Source organism: Coregonus clupeaformis, unplaced genomic scaffold (assembly GCF_020615455.1).
Source record: "Coregonus clupeaformis isolate EN_2021a unplaced genomic scaffold, ASM2061545v1 scaf1018, whole genome shotgun sequence".
NCBI lineage: Eukaryota > Metazoa > Chordata > Actinopteri > Salmoniformes > Salmonidae > Coregonus > Coregonus clupeaformis.
The window spans coordinates 136,115-157,058 of NW_025534472.1; positions in this window are offsets into that span (position 1 = coordinate 136,115).

A 20,944-nucleotide genomic window follows, 5' to 3' on the forward strand; every position below is an offset into this window, starting at 1 on the left:
TTGTCTTCCGGTGAGTTGTGTAGCGTCGTCATGACAACAAAGCCTCTCGAGTGGTCCCTTCCCTCTGCTCCTCCCCTTCCCTCTGCTCCTCCCCTTCCCTCTGCTCCTCCCCTTCCTCTGCTCCTCCCCTTCCCTCTGCTCCTCCCCTTCCCTCTGCTCCTCCCCTTCCCTCTGCTACTTGCAACCCTTTGAGTCAAATATCTAACAATGTGCATGAAAGATCTGGTCGAATCAACATTTAATGGACGATAATGGCAATGTTCTATTGTATAACGATTTCATTCAAAAATATGATCTTGTTTGCACCAATAGGCAATACACTACTGTGGTTAAGGCAATTTCACAAGCAATAATAGTTTTTATCAAAGGAATGTTGACTTATTCTACTGTAGTACCACAGATGTTTCCTCTGGGTCTCTGTTGTTTAAAACACAAGTCCCTCTTTATTCAAGTTAACCGGAGACGTACAAGTATAGTGCATTGAGCTGGAATCTCCTGCTCTCCAACTGCTGTATTTGTATTTATTATGGATCCCCATTAGTTCCTGCCAAGGCAGCAGCTACTCTTCCTGGGGTTTATTATGGATCCCCATTAGTTCCTGCCAAGGCAGCAGCTACTCTTCCTGGGGGTTTATTATGGATCCCCATTAGTTCCTGCCAAGGCAGCAGCTACTCTTCCTGGGGTCCAAACATATTAAAACACTTACATTACATATAAAACAAAATATAAAACAGTACATCATAAAAAATTATTACACCACTACCTATCTACAATACAAAATGTTTAATACCACCATACAACAATATCACAATGTGTGTGTATGCATGTGTCTGTACCTGTGTGTGTGTCTCTTCACAGTCCCCGCTGTTGCATAAGGTGTATTTTTACCAGTTTTTTAAATCTGATTCTACTGCTTGCGTCAGTTACCTGATGTGGAATAGAGTTCCATGTAGTCATGGCTCTATGTAGTACTGTGCGCCTCCCATAGTCTGTTCTGGACTTGGGGACTGTGAAGAGACCTCTGGTGGCATGTCTAGTGGGGTATGCATGGGTGTCCGAGCTGAGTGCCAGTATTCCAAACAGACAGCTCGCACATTCAGCTTGTCAACACCTCTTACAAAAACAAGCAGTGATGAAGTCAATCTCTCTTCCACTCTGAGCCAGGAGAGACTGACATGCATGTCATTAATGTTAGCGCTCCGTGTACTTTTAAGGGCCAGCCGTGCTGCCCTGTTCTGAGCCAACTGCAATTTTCCCAAGTCCCTCTTTGTGGCACCTGACCACACTACTGAACAGTAGTCCAGGTGCGACAAAACTAGGGCCTGTAGGACCTGCCTTGTTGATAGTGTTGTTAAGAGAAGGCAGAGCAGCGCTTAATTATGGACATACTTCTCCCCATCTTAGCTACTGTTGTATCAATTTCTCTCAGCCAATCATCAGTCATTTGTGTAAGTGCTGTGCTTGTTGAATGTCCTTCCCTATAAGCGTGCTGAAAGTCTGTTGTCAATAATTGCTGGAATGGAGTAAATGGAATGGTATCAAAAACATGGTTTTCATGTGTTTGATACAATTACATTCACTTCATTCCATCCATTATACTCCATTCCAGCCATTATTATGAGCCATCCTCCCCTCAGCAGCCTCCACTGGACCCTAGATACCAGGAAATGATATGGACATTTATATATATATATATATATATATATATATAATATATAAACATGTCTTTACCCTTCTATAACATGGCATTTATATGATAAATACAGATTAGTGTCCTAAATACTGAAATTGTCCTTCAACTGCTGTAATTTGATTTCCCAACTTGTGAATCAGATTGTTACTTAGTCCTGTCCGGACCAACCAAATATTGGGTTCTAGCTAAAGAGCCACATTGTAGTATTATCATTGTAGTATTATCATTGTAGTATTATCATTGTAGTATTATCATTGTAGTATTATCTTTGTAGTATTATCATTGTAGTATTATCATTGTAGTATTATCATTGTAGTATTATCATTGAATTTATTATCTTTTGCTTGTGAAGAAAATGTACAAATCACAGTCCAACCCTGTCTTTATTGGTTGAGTAACTTATCTGAAGCAGCGTTCGTCTTCCTGAGCATCTTCTGGAAATTTGGTGCAAGTTGGCAACACGAACCAAGGTTAAAAAAAACTCACACATACGTCATCTTACAAGCTGCAATCTCGTTATCATGGTGCAGGTCTGTAGTTCTCATGGTGCAGGTCTGTAGTTCTCAGGGTGCAGGTCTGTAGTTCTCATGGTGCAGGTCTGTAGTTCTCATGGTGCAGGTCTGTAGTTCTCATGGTGCAGGTCTGTAGTTCTCAGGGTGCAGGTCTGTAGTTCTCAGGGTGCAGGTCTGTAGTTCTCAGGGTGCAGGTCTGTAGTTCTCAGGGTGCAGGTCTGTAGTTCTCATGGTGCAGGTCTGTAGTTCTCATGGTGCAGGTCTGTAGTTCTCAGGGTGCAGGTCTGTAGTTATCATGGTGCAGGTCTGTAGTTATCATGGTGCAGGTCTGTAGTTCTCAGGGTGCAGGTCTGTAGTTCTCATGGTGCAGGTCTGTAGTTCTCAGGGTGCAGGTCTGTAGTTCTCAGGGTGCAGGTCTGTAGTTCTCAGGGTGCAGGTCTGTAGTTCTCAGGGTGCAGGTCTGTAGTTCTCATGGTGCAGGTCTGTAGTTCTCAGGGTGCAGGTCTGTAGTTATCATGGTGCAGGTCTGTAGTTCTCAGGGTGCAGGTCTGTAGTTCTCATGGTGCAGGTCTGTAGTTCTCATGGTGCAGGTCTGTAGTTCTCAGGGTGCAGGTCTGTAGTTCTCAGGGTGCAGGTCTGTAGTTCTCAGGGTGCAGGTCTGTAGTTATCATGGTGCAGGTCTGTAGTTCTCAGGGTGCAGGTCTGTAGTTCTCATGGTGCAGGTCTGTAGTTCTCATGGTGCAGGTCTGTAGTTATCATGGTGCAGGTCTGTAGTTCTCATGGTGCAGGTCTGTAGTTCTCAGGGTGCAGGTCTGTAGTTCTCAGGGTGCATGTCTGTAGATATTGTAGAAACAAAAAATGTGTAATTTGAAACTTCGCACATTCAAATAAAATAAAATAACATTTTATTTGCCACATGCGCCGAATACAACAGGTGTAGACCTTACAGTGAAATGCTTACTTACAAGCCCTTAACCAACAATGTAGTTTTAAGAAAATAAAAAAAAGTGTTAAGTAAAAAAATTGATAAGTAAAAAAATTAAAATAGTAAATAATTAAAGAGCAGCAGTAAAATAAAATAACAGTAGGGAGGCTATATCCAGGGGATACCTGTACAGAGTCAATGTGCGGGGGCACCGGTTAGTCGAGGTAATTGAGGTAATACGTACATGCGGGTAGAGTTATTAAAGTGACTATGCATAGATAATAAACAGAGTAGCAGCAGCGTAAAAGAGGGGGTGGGTAGTCCAGGTAGCCATGATTAGCTGTTCAGGAGTCTTATGGCTTGGGGGTAGAAGCTGTTGAGAAGCCTTTTGGACCTAGACTTGGGACTTGGGGCTCCGGTACCGCTTGCCATGCGGTAGCAGAGAGAACAGTCTATGACTAGGGTGGCTGGAGTCTTTGACAATTTTTAGGGCCTTCCTCTGACACCGCCTGGTATAGAGGTCCTGGATGGCAGGAAGATCAGCCCCAGTGATGTACTGGGCCATACACACTACCCTCTGTAGCACCTTACGGTCGGATGCCAAGCAGTTACCATACCAAGTTGAGTGAGTGTGTCACGACTTCGGCCGAGGCTGCCTCCCCTCCTTGTTCGGGTAGGCTTCGGCGTTCGTCGTCACCGGAGTACTAACTGCTGCCGCCCCAATCATCATCACAATTGTCTTGTCAATCACACACACCTGGTTCTAATCCCCTCATTAGTCTGTGTATAAGTGTTCCCTCTGGCCCCTTGTCCTTGTGGGTGATTGTTTGTTTGTGGAGGTTAGTGAAGCTCGGTGGAGCTCGTGTATTTTGTATCGATGGGAGTTTTCCCGTGTGCCTTGTATTTTCCAGTGCGCCTGTTTTGTGCCCTGGAGTGTGTTTGACGCAGATCTGTCCTGTAGCTCAGTTGGTAGAGCATGGTGCTTGCAACGCCAGGGTTGTGGGTTTGTTTCCCACGGGGGGGCCAGTATGAAAAATGTATGCACTCACTAACTGTAAGTTGCTCTGGATAAGAGCGTCTGCTAAATTACTAAAATGTAAAATGATATCTGCGTAAACCTGTATTTTTATGGATTAAAGCCTGTTATTCTGTGATTTACCCTCCTGCACCTGACTCCTTCAACACCACCTCATCACAGAATCACCCACCCGCTATGGAGTCAGCGGGAGAAGAGCGCATGCCTGGAGTCGTGGCAAGGGTCCAGGAGCATTCCACGATGCTGGCCAGCTTGGGGGAAGCGATGGATCTGGTTCTTCAGGTAGTCCAACACCTGGAGAGGAGAGAACCCAATCTGTCGAGACCAGCTGGTCAACCGGATCCAGCCACCTACACCCCAGCACCCGGAGGGAGCGTTTGACCACGGGCGTTTGATGGGACGACGGCGCTGTGCCAGGGATTCCTCCTCCAATTGGAGCTTTACTTCGCCAGTATCAGGCCGGAACCATCGGAGCGGGAGAAGGTGTCCGTCCTCGTTTCCTGCCTCTGTGGGAAAGCCCTGGAGTGGGCCAACGCGGTGTGGAACGAAGGAGGAGCAGCGTTGGAGGACTACAGGGAGTCTTCGATCACCCGCCCGAGGGTCGAGAGGCGGGTGAGCGACTGGTCCACCTGAGGCAGGGGACGAGGACCGCACAGGACTTCGCCTTGGAGTTTCGGACGCTGGCAGCGGGGTCCGGGTGGAACGAGCGGGCCCTGATCGACCAATTCTGGTGCCATCTGCGGGAGGACGTCCGACGGGAGCTAGCCTGCCGGGACACCATGTTGTCCTTCAATAAACTGGTGGACATGGCCATTCGGTTGGACAACCTGCTGGCAGCCAGAGGACGTCCTGGTAGGGGTCTGCCCGTTTCCACCCCGGACGACTCGGATCCCGAGCGGATGGAGCTGGGTGGAGCTGCCAGCCGAGAGAGTGGAGGAGGACAGCGACAGTGCCACTCTGGTGTCACGAAGGGACAGTACACCACACGTCGTAGTCAACGTTCTTTTGGGCCTGGAGGCGGCAGGCAGGGCACTCATGCATCACCCCAGGTATCGAACACTCACACTTGTTCAGAGCCCTCTGCTGCGCACTGTACCCTACCTATCTACTTTCCCGATCACATGGTAGTTCCCCAGTGAAAGGCGCTAGTCGATTCAGGCGCAGCTGGGAACTTTATAAACAGGGCATTCACACGCCGTCAAGGCATTTCATTGGTTCCCCTATCCATTCCACGCCCCATCAGAGCACTCGATAGTCCACTCTAAATTCCAAGCATCTGCCTCTAACCCTAGGAAGCTCTTTGCCACCTTCTCCTCCCTGCTGAATCCTCCTCCCCCTCCCCCCTCCTCCCTCTCTGTGGATGACTTCGTCAACCATTTTGAAAAGAAGGTTGACGACATCCGATCCTCGTTTGTTAAGTCAAATGACACTGCTGGTCCTGCTCACACCGCCCTACCCTATGCTTTGACTTCTTTCTCCCCTCTCTCTCCAGATGAAATCTTGCGACTTGTGACGGCCGGCCGCCCAACAACCTGCCCGCTTGACCCTATCCCCTCCTCTCTTCTCCAGACCATTTCCCGAGACCTTCTCCCTTACCTCACCTCGCTCATCAACTCATCCTTGACCGCTGGCTATGTCCCTTCCGTCTTCAAGACAGCGAGAGTTGCACCCCTTCTCAAAAAACCTACACTCGATCCCTCCGATGTCAACAACTACAGACCAGTCTCCCTTCTTTCTTTTCTCTCCAAAACTCTTGAGCCAACTCTCTTGCTATCTCTCTCAGAATAACCTTCTTGATCCAAACCAGTCAGGTTTGAAGACTGGTCATTCAACTGAGACTGCTCTTCTCTGTGTCACGGAGGCTCTCCGCACTGCTAAAGCTAACTCTCTCTCCTCCGCTCTTGTCTTTCTAGACCTGTCTGCTGCCTTTGATACTGTGAACCATCAGATCCTCCTCTCCACCCTCTCCGATTTGGGCATCTCCGGCGCAGCTCACTCCTGGATTGCGTCCTACCTGACAGGTCGCTCCTACCAAATGGCGTGGCGAGAATCTGTCTCCGCACCACATGCTCTCACCACTGGTGTCCCCCAGGGCTCAGTTCTAGGCCCTCTCCTATTCTCGCTATACACCAAGTCACTTGGCTCTGTCATATCCTCACATGGCCTCTCCTATCATTGCTACGCAGACGACACACAACTAATCTTCTCCTTTCCCCCTTCTGATAACCAGGTGGCGAATCGCATCTCTGCATGTCTGGCAGACATATCAGTGTGGATGACGGATCACCACCTCAAGCTGAACCTCGGCAAGACGGAGCTGCTCTTCCTCCCGGGGAAGGACTGCCGTTCCATGATCTCGCCATCATGGTTGACAACTCCATTGTGTCCTCCTCCCAGAGTGCAAAGAGCCTTGGCGTGACCCTGGACAACACCCTGTCGTTCTCCGCTAACATCAAGGCGGTGACCCGATCCTGTAGGTTCATGCTCTACAACATTCGGAGAGTACGTCCCTGCCTTACACAGGAAGTGGCACAGGTCTTAATCCAGGCACTTGTCATCTCCCGTCTGGATTACTGCAACTCGCTGTTGGCTGGGCTCCATGCCTGTGCCATTAAACCCCTACAACTCATCCAGAATGCCGCAGCCCGTCTGGTGTTCAACCTTCCCAAGTTCTCTCACGTCACCCCGCTCCTCCGCACACTCCACTGGCTTCCAGTTGAAGCTTGCATCTGCTACAAGACCATGGTGCTTGCCTACGGAGCTGTGAGGAGAACGGCACCTCCGTACCTTCAGGCTCTGATCAGTCCCTACACCCAAACGAGGGTATTGCGTTCATCCACCTCTGGCCTGCTGGCCCCCCTACCTCTGCAGAAGCACAGTTCGCACTCAGCCCAGTCAAAACTGTTCGCTGCTCTGGCACCCCAATGGTGGAACAAGCTCCCTCACGACGCCAGGACAGCGGAGTCACTCACCACCTTCCGGAGACACTTGAAACCCCACCTCTTTAAAGAATACCTGGGATAGGATAAAGTAATCCTTCTACCCCCCCTTACCCCACCCCCCCAAAAAAAAAATGGTAAAGTGGTTGTCCCACTGGCTATCATAAGGTGAATGCACCAATTTGTAAGTCGCTCTGGATAAGAGCGTCTGCTAAATGACGAATTCTAAAAGAATGGATTTAAGAAATATATAAATATTAGGAAGAGCAATGTCGGAGTGGCATTGACTACAATACAGTAGAATAGAATACAGTATTTACATATGAAATGAGTAAAGCAGTTTGTAAACATTATTAAAGTGACCAGTGTTCCATTATTAAAGTGACCAGTGATTCCTTGTCTATGTACAAAGGGCAGCAGCCTCTAAGGTGCAGGGTTGAGTAACCAGGTGTTAGCTGGCTAGTGACAGTGACTAATGTTCAGGGCAGGGTACTGGGTGGAGGCCGGCTATTGATGGCTATTTAACAATGTAAATCAAAACTAGACGTTGAACTGACGTCTGTGCCCAGTGGGAAGCTGGCACCAAATCCAGTCTGCCAAGGGAGAGGAGAGATCTCCACGTCATATTCCTTGACCTCGCCAATCAGTGGCGACCCGTCATTCAGGGCAGGTGGGGCAGAGCATGAATACGTGTCACATATCAGTTTGCAAACAATGTAAAAAATAAATAAATCATTGAGTTAATAAAGTGACATACAAACATGGTCTCTTTTCTGCTTCCTGGAGTAAAAGGCAGCTCCAACATGGAGGGGGTTCAGCCCAGCTCTTTCAGTGGTGGACGGGCAGCCAGTAAAGCAGCTCCAACATGGAGGGGGTTCAGCCCAGCTCTTTCAGTGGTGGAGGGGCAGCCAGCGGAAAATATGGAGCGTAGGCGTTGGTAATGTTCTCTAGTTGCGCCATGATTAGCTTAGTGTTCTGTCACTCGTGGGGACAGTACGTCACCGCCAAGTCTAATGGTAGAACTCGAAAATTCAAGCCCCTTGGGTGCTGCCATAGAGTTACATTAGAAGCGCCCATCCAAGAAGGCTCAAGGTCAGTGGCCACAGATAAAATGACTTCAAATCACATTATATCTACAGTAGCTTTGATTGGACTGATCATGTCAACGTCATACTTTCAAAGTCTTAGCTAAATCAAGTCGACAATCTACTGGCAAATCCTTTTTAATCCTTGTCATATGAAGAGAAATAATGAAGAGAAATTATAGATAAAATGTATCGGTGCTCATCGGCCATTGGACATAAACATTACACAACAAGTTGGAAATCGCAAATTCAACAATGAGTGGTTTGGAAGGAGTCAGTGACAGTGGCTAACTGCAAGCATTGCAACACAATCACTAGCCTGCTATTCAGTGGAGTGGCTGTGTGGTCCCAAATCTGGGATTAAGGGTCTCTTTTCCAAGTTTAAAATGATAAACATTCAACATTGGCCATGCTGTCAATGAAGCATGATTTGTCCCGTGCTCAAAACAACTGTTAACTTGGAACTGCGAAAACTTGACTTCAGTGAGTTCAAGACAACTGGGAACTCAGGAAAAAAACGAGCTCCGACTGGGAAAATACGTTTTGAACGGTCATCCAACTCGGAATTGTAAATCCGGAACTCAAGCCTCTTTCTAGAGCTACGACCTGAAGATCAATGACGTCATCATGATTAGACCTTGTTTTTATCAGAGTTCCCAGTTGTCTTGAAAGCAACATAAATCCAGGGAATGCCAGACTTTGATGACAAAATTTGCCCACGAAGGACCGCCGCGCCACCTTCCTGTTCAAGTGAGCACAGCACAACAAGGTGAGTCCAAAAATGTATTGTATTCTGCTGCATAAATGATGTAATATGCCAGGGAGATATGTATACTGTAGCTAAGGAAGTAATACTAAGTGTATGTTGTGTAGTAAGCTGTTAGTAGCCCATGTGCCTCACCCTAATAATTTGGTCTATTTTCCCCTCTTAATTTCACCTACTGTTCTGACTTGGTGGTGCACATGTAGCCTATAGCCTGTTTTAGAGAAATGTCATCATCGGATATTGTAAGAGCTTTCATTGTCTGCTTATATGGCCCCTTTATTTATCCTACGGTTCTGACTTGGTGTACAGGGAGAACACTGTAAGAACGGCCCATGTTCTGAATTCTGTCGCTGTACATTTCAAAAGTGCTGAACAAATAGTTATATCGACTACATCCGTCCTAGCTCGCTCATTAATGTCTTAAACCTCTTAAGGATCAGACTCTTCTTTTCAATTTCCTCCTAAAATGACATCCCCAAATCTAACTGCCTTAGGGTCAGGACCTGAAGCAAGGACATGCATATTCTTTGTACTATTTGAAAGGAAACACTTTGAAGTTTGTGGAAATGTGAAATGAATGTAGGAGAACATAACACAATCTGGTAAAAGATAAAACAAACAAAAAAACATATGTTTTCTATTTTTATTTTTGTTGCATCATATTTGACATGAAAAATAAAAGCCATAGATTCAGATGGGAATCTGGAGGTAATTTAGATGGTGTCCACAAGAGGTCAACAGTGTATGTGCAAAGTTTCAGACTGATACCTGCAAGAACAAGCGAGCTACATAACATTTAGTATGAAGTCACCCAGGTGTCCCTCACGAGTTTGCCCAAGTGGCCTCCAAGTGGCCGAATTGGTAAATTGATACATTTTCACGTCCAAAACTGCTATGGTAATAAAGAATACAAGTTTACACACTCCCAGGAATGTCATACATGATGGATCATTAGCCTCCCTACATAAAACACTAACCTTCACACATCTAGATGGCCGGGCAGGGTGGGTGTGGAGCCAGAGACATAAGACACTAACCTTCACACCTCTAGATGGCCGGGTGGGGTGGGTGTGGAGCCAGAGACATAAGACACTAACCTTCACACCTCTAGATGGCCGGGGCGGGGTGGGTGTGGAGCCGGAGACATCAGACACTAACCTTCACACCTCTAGATGGCCGGGCGGGGTGGGTGTGGAGCCAGAGACAGTAGCAGGGGTCCCACTGAATGAACCAGGTTCTACTGGAGGACTTGAATGTGGACTCTTTGGTGTTGGCTCCCAGAGGTCATCAGAGGTCATCTGAGTCAGAGTCTCCAGCACTATAGAAGATTAAACACATTCAGTAAGAACTCCAGTTTACTATTACTTATTCTATTGAACCTTTCATTGGCCATGTGCATGTAATAGTGATGGACGCTGTAGGAGAGAGGAATAACGCTGTAGGAGAGAGGAATAACGTTGTGGGAGAGACAAAAAGTGGGTAAGAAACACCCTACATTTACATCCCGCCCTGAATGTAAGCCAGGACGGGATCAGCCAGCGGCGGCTTCCCGCATGCGCGATTCATTTGCAGTCTGGACGCGGAGGGGTGAACATCTCCTGCTCTGACTGCAGCTGGGAGGGACTGCTGCGTGAGGACTGGGCCGCCTGTGAGTGCTTTGGGACAGGGGTGGGGCCCGGGGCGCAGTGGTGTAGGGCACTGCATTGCAGTGCTAGCTGTGCCACTAGAGATCCTGGTTCGAATCCAGGCTCTGTCGTAGCCGGCCGCGACAGGGAGACCCATGGGGCGGCGCACAATTGGCTCAGCGTCGTCCAGGGTAGGGGAGGGAATGGCCGGCAGGGATGTAGAGCATGGCGTCTGCAACGCCATGGTTGTGGGTTCGATTCCCACGGGGGGTATGAAAATTAAAAAAATAATGTATGCACTCACTAACTGTAAGTGGCTCTGGATAAGAGCGGCTGCTAAATGACTCACTAACTGTAAGTGGCTCTTGATAAGAGCGTCTGCTAAATGACTCACTAACTGTAAGTGGCTCTGGATAAGAGCGTCTGCTAAATGACTCACTAACTGTAAGTGGCTCTGGATAAGAGCGTCTGCTAAATGACTCACTAACTGTAAGTGGCTCTGGATAAGAGCGTCTGCTAAATGACTCACTAACTGTAAGTGGCTCTGGATAAGAGCGTCTGCTAAATGACTCACTAACTGTAAGTGGCTCTGGATAAGAGCGTCTGCTAAATGACTCACTAACTGTAAGTGGCTCTGGATAAGAGCGTCTTCTAAATGACTCACTAACTGTAAGTGTCTCTGGATAAGAGCGTCTGCTAAATGACTCACTAACTGTAAGTGGCTCTGGATAAGAGCGTCTGCTAAATGACTCACTAACTGTAAGTGGCTCTGGATAAGAGCGTCTGCTAAATGACTCACTAACTGTAAGTGGCTCTGGATAAGAGAGTCTGCTAAATGACTCACTAACTGTAAGTGGCTCTGGATAAGAGCGTCTGCTAAATGACTCACTAACTGTAAGTGGCTCTGGATAAGAGCGTCTGCTAAATGACTCACTAACTGTAAGTGGCTCTGGATAAGAGCGTCTGCTAAATGACTCACTAACTGTAAGTGGCTCTGGATAAGAGAGTCTGCTAAATGACTCACTAACTGTAAGTGGCTCTGGATAAGAGCGTCTGCTAAATGACTCACTAACTGTAAGTGGCTCTGGATAAGAGCGTCTGCTAAATGACTCACTAACTGTAAGTGTCTCTGGATAAGAGCGTCTGCTAAATGACTCACTAACTGTAAGTGTCTCTGGATAAGAACGTCTGCTAAATGACTAAAATGTAAAAATAAATAAAAGTGTGTTGTTGTTGTGCACTATCCTCTAACAATAGCATGGTGTTTTATCGCTGGAAGACCGACTGGAAATTGGACACTGCAGTTAGATGAACAATAGTTTAAGCTTTCAGCCCATATAAGATATGTATATGTCCGTGAAAATTTGCTTTTGTTTACAAAGTCATTGTAGTCACATTATCCGTATTGAGCAACAACTGTCCCGATTTCGGGACACCTATCCAGTAGAGATTAATCGAAATTACGGATTGCCTCTTATCCGCTTGTCGTCCCCTTTTTCCATAGTTTGTACATCTCAATTGTCAGTAGAAACCACATTTGTTTAGGCAAGTCAGCCATATCAGCTATGTTTTTTTTAAGGCAGTAAATGAGGATGAATGAACTGTTTCGCTGCCAGACAAGGCTCCGCTGATAGCCAGGTGGAGCAGTGGTAAGGTGTTGGGAATCTGCTGTTGAGACAGCTTTATGGAGGCCCTAACAGTTTGTGGGCTCAGTTTGTCACCGTTACAGTGCAATTAATGTATTGTCTAGTGTTGTGTTGTGGCTTTGCTGGCATCCCACTTTTTGTTTTGTTTGCCTCACCAAGATTTACATGCTAAAATCGCCACTGGCGCCAATGCATATGGCTCAGTTCCACACAACCTCCTCTGGGCAGCATTCGATTTCTTCAAGGTTCCAGAGTCCATCACAAACATTGTCAAGGCCTACTTCCAAAGACCTGCAACTCTGCTTCACAACACCAGAGTTCACCACCACATGGCAGTACCTGCAGATGGTTATAAAGACCAGATACAGTACAGGTACAGACCAGATCTACAAAAAGAGCCAACAGAGACTGTACTTTCTAAAAAAAGTTGGGTTCTTTTAATATAGACTGTACTATATTGACTCTGTTTTACAAATCCTTTATTGAGAGTATTTTAACTTTTTGTATTGTTTGTTGGTTTGGCAATGCCACTGTCAGTCAGAGAAACATGCTGAGAAGGATTATTACCACAGCAAGTAAGGTACTTGGAGTCAAACAGACAGGCCTGGATGAGATCTTTAAGGTCAGGGCCCTCCGTAAGGCTCACAAAATCATTTTAGACCCAAGTCACCCCCTGTACCTGGACTTTGAATTACTCCCCTCTGGGCGTAGGTATAGGGCACCCCTCAGTAGGAAAAATAGAACGAGACAATCATTTGTGCCAGGTGTGATATCCCTCTTAAATAGCTCGGGCAAATGTTCCCATTGACCCCGTAAGGCCAGCAGGCTAGTCTTTGTTTTAAATGTTTTAAATGTTTTATTTCTTATTTTCTACTTTTATTGGTGCGTGACTGTTATTGAAAGTTGTATTGTCAATCTTGTTTTGTATTTAACGCCACTTTAAATGTGTACATGACACTGCAACAAAATTTCCCCATGGGGACAATAAAGTATAAAGTAAAAGTAAAGTAAAGGCAGGTTGCACCATGGGCTATGGAGGTGATAATCAGATCATCAAAGTGGGTGGTGAGCGACTGAAGTCCGGAGTGCATCTACAACCCATCAGGGCGTGCATGGACGACAGATAACCAAGACCACAACTGCAACATGCACAAGACGTCTGCAGGGAAAGTGTGGTGAAGAAGGCGCAACAGAGCCTCTTCAACCTCAGGAGGCTGAAGAAATTTGGCTTGGCACCTAAAACACTCACAAACTTTTACAGATGCACAATTGAGAGTATCCTGTCGGGCTGTATCACCGCCTGGTATGGCAACTGCACCGCCCGCAACCGCAGGGCTCTCCAGAGGGTGGTGCGGTCTGCCGAACGCATTACCGGGGGCAAACTACCCGCCCTCCAAGACACATACAGCACCCGATGTCACAGGAATAGTCCCCGTGCCCAAGGACTCTAAGATAACCTGCCTAAATGACTACCGACCCGTAGCACTGACGTCTGTAGCCATGAAGTGCTTCGAAAGGCTGGTCATGGCTCACATCAACAGCATTATCCCAGAAACCCTAGACCCACTCCAATTTGCATACCGCCCCAACAGATCCACAGATGATGCACCCTCAACGTGACCAAGACAAAGGAGATGATTGTGGACTACAGGAAAAAAAAGAGGACTGAGCACGCCCCCATTCTCATCGACGGGGCTGTAGTGGAACAGGTTGAGAGCTTCAAGTTCCTTGGTGTCCACATCACCAACGAACTATCATGGTCCAAACACACCAAGACAGTCGTGAAGCGGGCACGACAAAGCCTATTCCCCCTCAGGAGACTGAAAAGATTTGGCATGGGTCCTCAGATCCTCAAAAAATTCTACAGCTGCACCATTGAGAGCATCCTGACTGGTTGCATCACCGCCTGGTATGGCAACTGCTTGGCCTCCGACCGCAAGGCACTACAGAGGGTAGAGCGTACGGCCCAGTACATCACTGGGGCCAAGCTTCCTGCCATCCAGGACCTCTATACCAGGCAGTGTCAGAGGAAAGCCCTCAAAATTGTCAAAGACTCCAGCCACCCTAGTCATAGACTGTTCTCTCTGCTACCGCACGGCAAGCGGTACCGGAGTGCCAAGTCTAGGTCCAAAAGACTTCTCAACAGCTTCTACCCCCAAGCCATAAGACTCCTGAACAGCTAATCATGGCTACCCAGACTATTTGCACTGCCCCCCCACCCCATCCTTTTACGCTGCTGCTACTCTGTTAATTATTTATGCATAGTCACTTTAACTCTACCCACATGTACATATTACTTCAACTACCTCAACTAGCCGGTGCCCCCGCACATTGACTCTGCACCGGTACCCCCCTGTATATATAGCCTCCCTACTGTTATTTTGTTTTACTTCTGCTCTTTTTTTCTCAACACTTTTTTTGTTGTTGTTTAATTTTTACTTTTTTTGTTAAAAATAAATGCACTGTTGGTTAAGGGCTGTAAGTAAGCATTTCACTGTAATGTCTGCACCTGTTGTATTCGGCGCATGTGGCCAATACAATTTGATTTGATTTGATTTGAGGAAGGCCAAAAAGATAATCAAGGACATCAACCACCCGAGCCACTGCCTGTTCACCCCACTATCATCCAGAAGGCCAGGTCAGTCCAGGTGCATCAAAGCTGGGACTGAGAGAATGAAAACAGCTTCTATCTCAATGTCATCAGACTGTTAAATAGCCATCACTAGCACATTAGAGGCTGCTGCTGCCTATTGAAATCACTGGCCACTTTAAGAAATTGAACACTAGTCACTTTAATAATGTTTACATATCTTGCACTACTCATCTCATATGTACAGTGGGGAGAACAAGTATTTGATACACTGCCGATTTTGCAGGTTTTCCGACTTACAAAGCATGTAGAGGTCTGTAATTTTTATCATAGGTACACTAAAAATCCAGAAAATCACATTGTATGATTTTTAAGTAATTAATTTGCATTTTATTGCATGGCATAAGTATTTGATACATCAGAAAAGCAGAACTGTCACGATCGTCAGGAACAGATGAGGACCAAGGCGCAGCGTTGCAGGCAAACATACTCTTTATTCCGAGACACGATCAAAACAACAAATGATACGTGACAGTTCACGGTCTACCATAAACAGACTAGAAACAAAAACCCACAAACACAAAGGGAAAGACACAGTTTAAATATGGCTCCCAATCAGAGACAACCAGCACCAGCTGACACTCGTTGCCTCTGATTGGGAGTCACTCAGGCCAACATAGAAATACCACAACTAGAACTCCCAACATAGAAATAGAATACATAGAACTACACACCCTGGCTCAACATAACAGTGTCCCCAGAGCCAGGGCGTGACAAGAACTGAATATTTGGTACAGAAATCTTTGTTTGCAATTACAGAGATCATACGTTTCCTGTAGGTCTTGACCAGGTTTGCACACACTGCAGCAGGGATTTTGGCCCACTCCTCCATACAGACCTTCTCCAGATCCTTCAGGTTTCGGGGCTGTCACTGGGCAATACGGACTTTCAGCTCCCTCCAAAGATTTTCTATTGGGTTCAGGTCTGGAGACTGGCTAGGCCACTCCAGGACCTGGAGATGCTTCTTACGGGAGCCACTCCTTAGTTGCCCTGGCTGTGTGTTTCGGGTCGTTGTCATGCTGGAAGACCCAGCCACGACCCATCTTCAATGCTCTTACTGAGGGAAGGAGGTTGTTGGCCAAGATCTCGCGATACATGGCCCCATCCATCCTCCCCACAATACGGTGCAGTCGTCCTGTCCCCTTTGCAGAAAAGCATCCCCAAAGAATGATGTTTCCACCTCCATGGTTCACGGTTGGGATGGTGTTCTTGGGGTTGTACTCATCCTTCTTCTTCCTCCAAACACGGCGAGTGGAGTTTAGACCAAAAAGCTCTATTTTTGTCTCATCAGACCACATGACCTTCTCCCATTCCTCCTCTGGATCCTTCAGATGGTCATTGGCAAACTTCAGATGGGCCTGGACATGCGCTGGCTTGAGCAGGGGGACCTTGCGTGCGCTGCAGGATTTTAATCCATGACGGCGTAATGTGTTACTAATGTTTTTTTGTTAAGACTGTGGTCCCAGCTCTCTTCAGGTCATTGACCAGGTCCTGCCGTGTAGTTCTGGGCTGATCCCTCACCTTCCTCATGATCATTGATGCCCCACGAGGTGAGATCTTGCATGGAGCCCCAGACCGAGGGTGATTGACCGTCATCTTGAACTTCTTCCATTTTCTAATAATTGCGCCAACAGTTGTTGCCTTCTCACCAAGCTGCTTGCCTATTGTCCTGTAGCCCATCCCAGCCTTGTGCAGGTCTACAATTTTATCCCTGATGTCCTTACACAGCTCTCTGGTCTTGGCCATTGTGAAGAGGTTGGAGTCTGTTTGATTGAGTGTGTGGACAGGTGTCTTTTATACAGGTAAGGAGTTCAAACAGGTGCAGTTAATACAGGTAATGAGTGGAGAACAGGAGGGCTTCTTAAAGAAAAACTAACAGGTCTGTGAGAGCCGGAATTCTTACTGGTTGGTAGGTGATCAAATACTTATGTCATGCAATAAAATGCAAATTAATTACTTAAAAATCATACAATGTGATTTTCTGGATTTTTGTTTTAGATTCCGTCTCTCATGGTTGAAGTGTTTCTATGATAAAAATTACAGACCTCTACATGCTTTGTAAGTAGGAAACCTGCAAAATCGGCAGTGTATCAAATACTTGTTCTCCCCACTGTATTTACTGCATTCTATTCTATAATATTCTACTGTATCTTAGTCCATGCCGCTCTGTCATTGCTTTTCCATATGTATATATTCTTAAATTCCATTCCTTACTAGTTTTGTGTGTATTGGGTATATGTTGTGAAATTGTTAGATATTACTTGCTAGATATTACTGCACTGTCAGAGCTAGAAGCACAAGCATTTCGCTACACCTGCTATAACATCTGCTAAACACGTGTATGTGACAAATAACATTTGATTTGATTTGAAAGGGTTAGGAGAACATCAAGTGTGCCAGAAAGAAGATACAACCAAGTCAAGAAGCGGAGGATCATGTGGATAGAGGAAGCGGAGGATCATGTGGATAGAGGAAGAGGATGTGGCATGCTGAGTTTGGATCCTGTGGATAGAGGAAGAGGATGGATCCTGTGGATAGAGGAAGAGGATGGATCCTGTGGATAGAGGAAGAGGATGGATCCTGTGGATAGAGGAAGAGGATGGATCCTGTGGATAGAGGAAGAGGATGGATCCTGTGGATAGAGGAAGAGGATGGATCATGTGGATAGAGGAAGCGGAGGATCCTGTGGATAGAGGAAGAGGATGGATCCTGTGGATAGCAGAAGAGGATGTGGCATGCTGAGTTTGTTGTTGTGGGCTCATCAATGAAACATTTCAGATGGAAGATGCCCACTTGAAAACCCCAATGAAATATTTTCCTTATCCCTGTCTCAACAACATCAAGCACGTTTTAGGTTAGTGCTCACCATCAACTATTGGGACAATGGATTTATAACACCATGTCCTGTGTATTCAGAACTAGCAGAATGGTCCATTAACTTCTAGATGCAGAAACATCCAACATGCATTTAAGAGGACAACAACTCAATGTTCCATATGAATAACAACTTTGCTCATTGGAGTCAGAGTCAACTCAAGGTTCCATATGAATAACAACTTTGCTCATTGGAGTCAGAGTCAACTCAATGTTCCATATGAATAACAACTTTGCTCATTGGAGTCAGAGTCAACTCAATGTTCCATATGAATAACAACTTTGCTCATTGGAGTCAGAGTCAACTCAATGTTCCATATGAATAACAACTTTGCTCATTGGAGTCAGAGTCAACTCAATGTTCCATATGAATAACAACTTTGCTCATTGGAGTCAGAGTCAACTCAATGTTCCATATGAATAACAACTTTGCTCATTGGAGTCAGAGTCAACTCAATGTTCCATATGAATAACAACTTTGCTCATTGGAGTCAGAGTCAACTCAATGTTCCATATGAATAACAACTTTGCTCATTGGAGTCAGAGTCAACTCAATGTTCCATATGAATAACAACTTTGCTCATTGGAGTCAGAGTCAACTCAATTACACAGACAGACATTAGGCAGCGATAAATTGGTTGTGAGATTCAGAGCTCTTTTTGAGTCTTCATCTGCATATTTCTGCAGCTTAACCAAGTCTGGATTCCTTCAATTTCCAGATATCTACTTCATCAACAGAAATATTTTCCCATAAAACAATGTGTGGTTTTGACCAGGAAATACAACTGGAGCTCCTCCTTCCTCTTTTCCATTGTTAAAATAACTTGGCTACGTTAACTGTGACTTTTCCTTTAGCATAAATCATGTTACAATACATAGAGCTCATTTGAAATTGGTCAACAACCAACATAACTAAACTATGAGCTAAGTGTTTAATGATATACCTGGTCAGTCGGACTGAAGACTGTGTCTGTGGGCTCCGGTACTATGTGTCTGTGGGCTCCAGTATTATGTGTCTGTGGGCTCCAGTATTATGTGTCTGTGGGCTCCAGTACCATGTGTCTGTGGGCTCCAGTATTATGTGTCCTGAGTGGCGCAGTGGTCTAAGGCACTGCATCGCAGTGCTAACTGTGCCACTAGAGATCCTGGTTCGAATCCAGGCTCTGTCGCCGCCGGCCGCGACCGGGAGACTCATGGGCGGCGCACAATTGGCCCAGCGTCGTCCACGGTAGGGGAGGGAATGGCCGGCAAGGATGTAGCTTAGTTGATAGAGCATGGCGTTTGCAACGCCAGGGTTGTGGGTTCGATTCCCACGGGGGGCCAGTATAAAAAAATTATGTATTCACTAACTGTAAGTCGCTCTGGATAAGAGCGTCTGCTAAATGACTAAAATGTAAAATGTGTCTGTGGGCTCCAGTATTATGTGTCTGTGGGCTCCAGTACTATGTGTCTGTGGGCTCCAGTATTATGTGTCTGTGGGCTCCAGTATTATGTGTCTGTGGGCTCCAGTACTATGTGTCTGTGGGCTCCAGTATTATGTGTCTGTGGGCTCCAGTATTATGTGTTTGTGGGCTCCAGTACTCTGTGTCTGTGGGCTCCAGTACTCTGTGCCTGTGGGATCCAGTATTATGTGTCTGTGGGCTCCAGTACTCTGTGTCTGTGGGCTCCAGTACTCTGTGTCTGTGGGCTCCAGTACTCTGTGCCTGTGGGCTCCAGTACTCTGTGTCTGTGGGCTCCATTACTATGTGTCTGTGGGCTCCAGTATTATGTGTCTGTGGGCTCCAGTATTATGTGTATGTGGGCTCCAGTACTCTGTGTCTGTGGGATCCAGTATTATGTGTCTGTGGGCTCCAGTACTCTGTGCCTGTGGGCTCCAGTACTCTGTGTCTGTGGGCTCCAGTACTCTGTGTCTGTGGGCTCCAGTACTATGTGCCTGTGGGCTCCAGTACTCTGTGTCTGTGGGCTCCAGTACTATGTGCCTGTGGGCTCCAGTACTCTGTGTATGTGGGCTCCAGTACTATGTTCTGCGGGCCAGTACTCTGTGTCTGTGGGCTCCAGTACTATGTGTCTGTGGGCTCCAGTATTATGTGTCTGTGGGCTCCAGTACTATGTTCTGTGGGCCAGTACTCTGTGTCTGTGGGCTCCAGTACTCTGTGTCTGTGGGCTCCAGTACTCTGTGCATGTGGGCTCCAGTATTATGTGTCTGTGGGCTCCAGTACTCTGTGTCTGTGGGCTCCAGTACTATGTGTCTATGGGCTCCAGTACTATGTGTCTGTGGGATCCAGTACTATGTGTCTGTGGGCTCCAGTACTATGTTCTGTGGGCCAGTACTATGTTTTTGTGGGCTCCAGTACTCTGTGTCTGTGGGTCCAGTACTATGTGTCTGTGGGCTCCAGTATTATGTGTCTGTGGGCTCCAGTACTATGTTCTGTGGGCCAGTACTCTGTGTCTGTGGGCTCCAGTACTCTGTGTCTGTGGGCTCCAGTACTCTGTGCCTGTGGGCTCCAGTATTATGTGTCTGTGGGCTCCAGTACTCTGTGTCTGTGGGCTCCAGTACTATGTGTCTATGGGCTCCAGTACTATGTGTCTGTGGGATCCAGTACTATGTGTCTGTGGGCTCCAGTACTATGTTCTGTGGGCCAGTACTATGTTTCTGTGGGCTCCAGTACTCTGTGTCTGTGGGTCCAGCACTATGTGTCTGTGGGCTCCAGTACTATGTGTCTGTGGGCTCCAGTACTCTGTGTCTGTGGGCTCCAGTACTCTGTGTCTGTGGGCTCCAGTACTCTGTGCCTGTGGGCTCCAGTACTCTGTGTCTGTGGGCTCCATTACTATGTGTCTGTGGGCTCCAGTATTATGTGTCTGTGGGCTCCAGTATTATGTGTCTGTGGGCTCCAGTACTCTGTGTCTGTGGGATCCAGTATTATGTGTCTGTGGGCTCCAGTACTCTGTGCCTGTGGGCTCCAGTACTCTGTGTCTGTGGGCTCCAGTACTCTGTGTCTGTGGGCTCCAGTACTATGTGCCTGTGGGCTCCAGTACTCTGTGTCTGTGGGCTCCAGTACTATGTGCCTGTGGGCTCCAGTACTCTGTGTCTGTGGGCTCCAGTACTATGTTCTGCGGGCCAGTACTCTGTGTCTGTGGGCTCCAGTACTATGTGTCTGTGGGCTCCAGTATTATGTGTCTGTGGGCTCCAGTA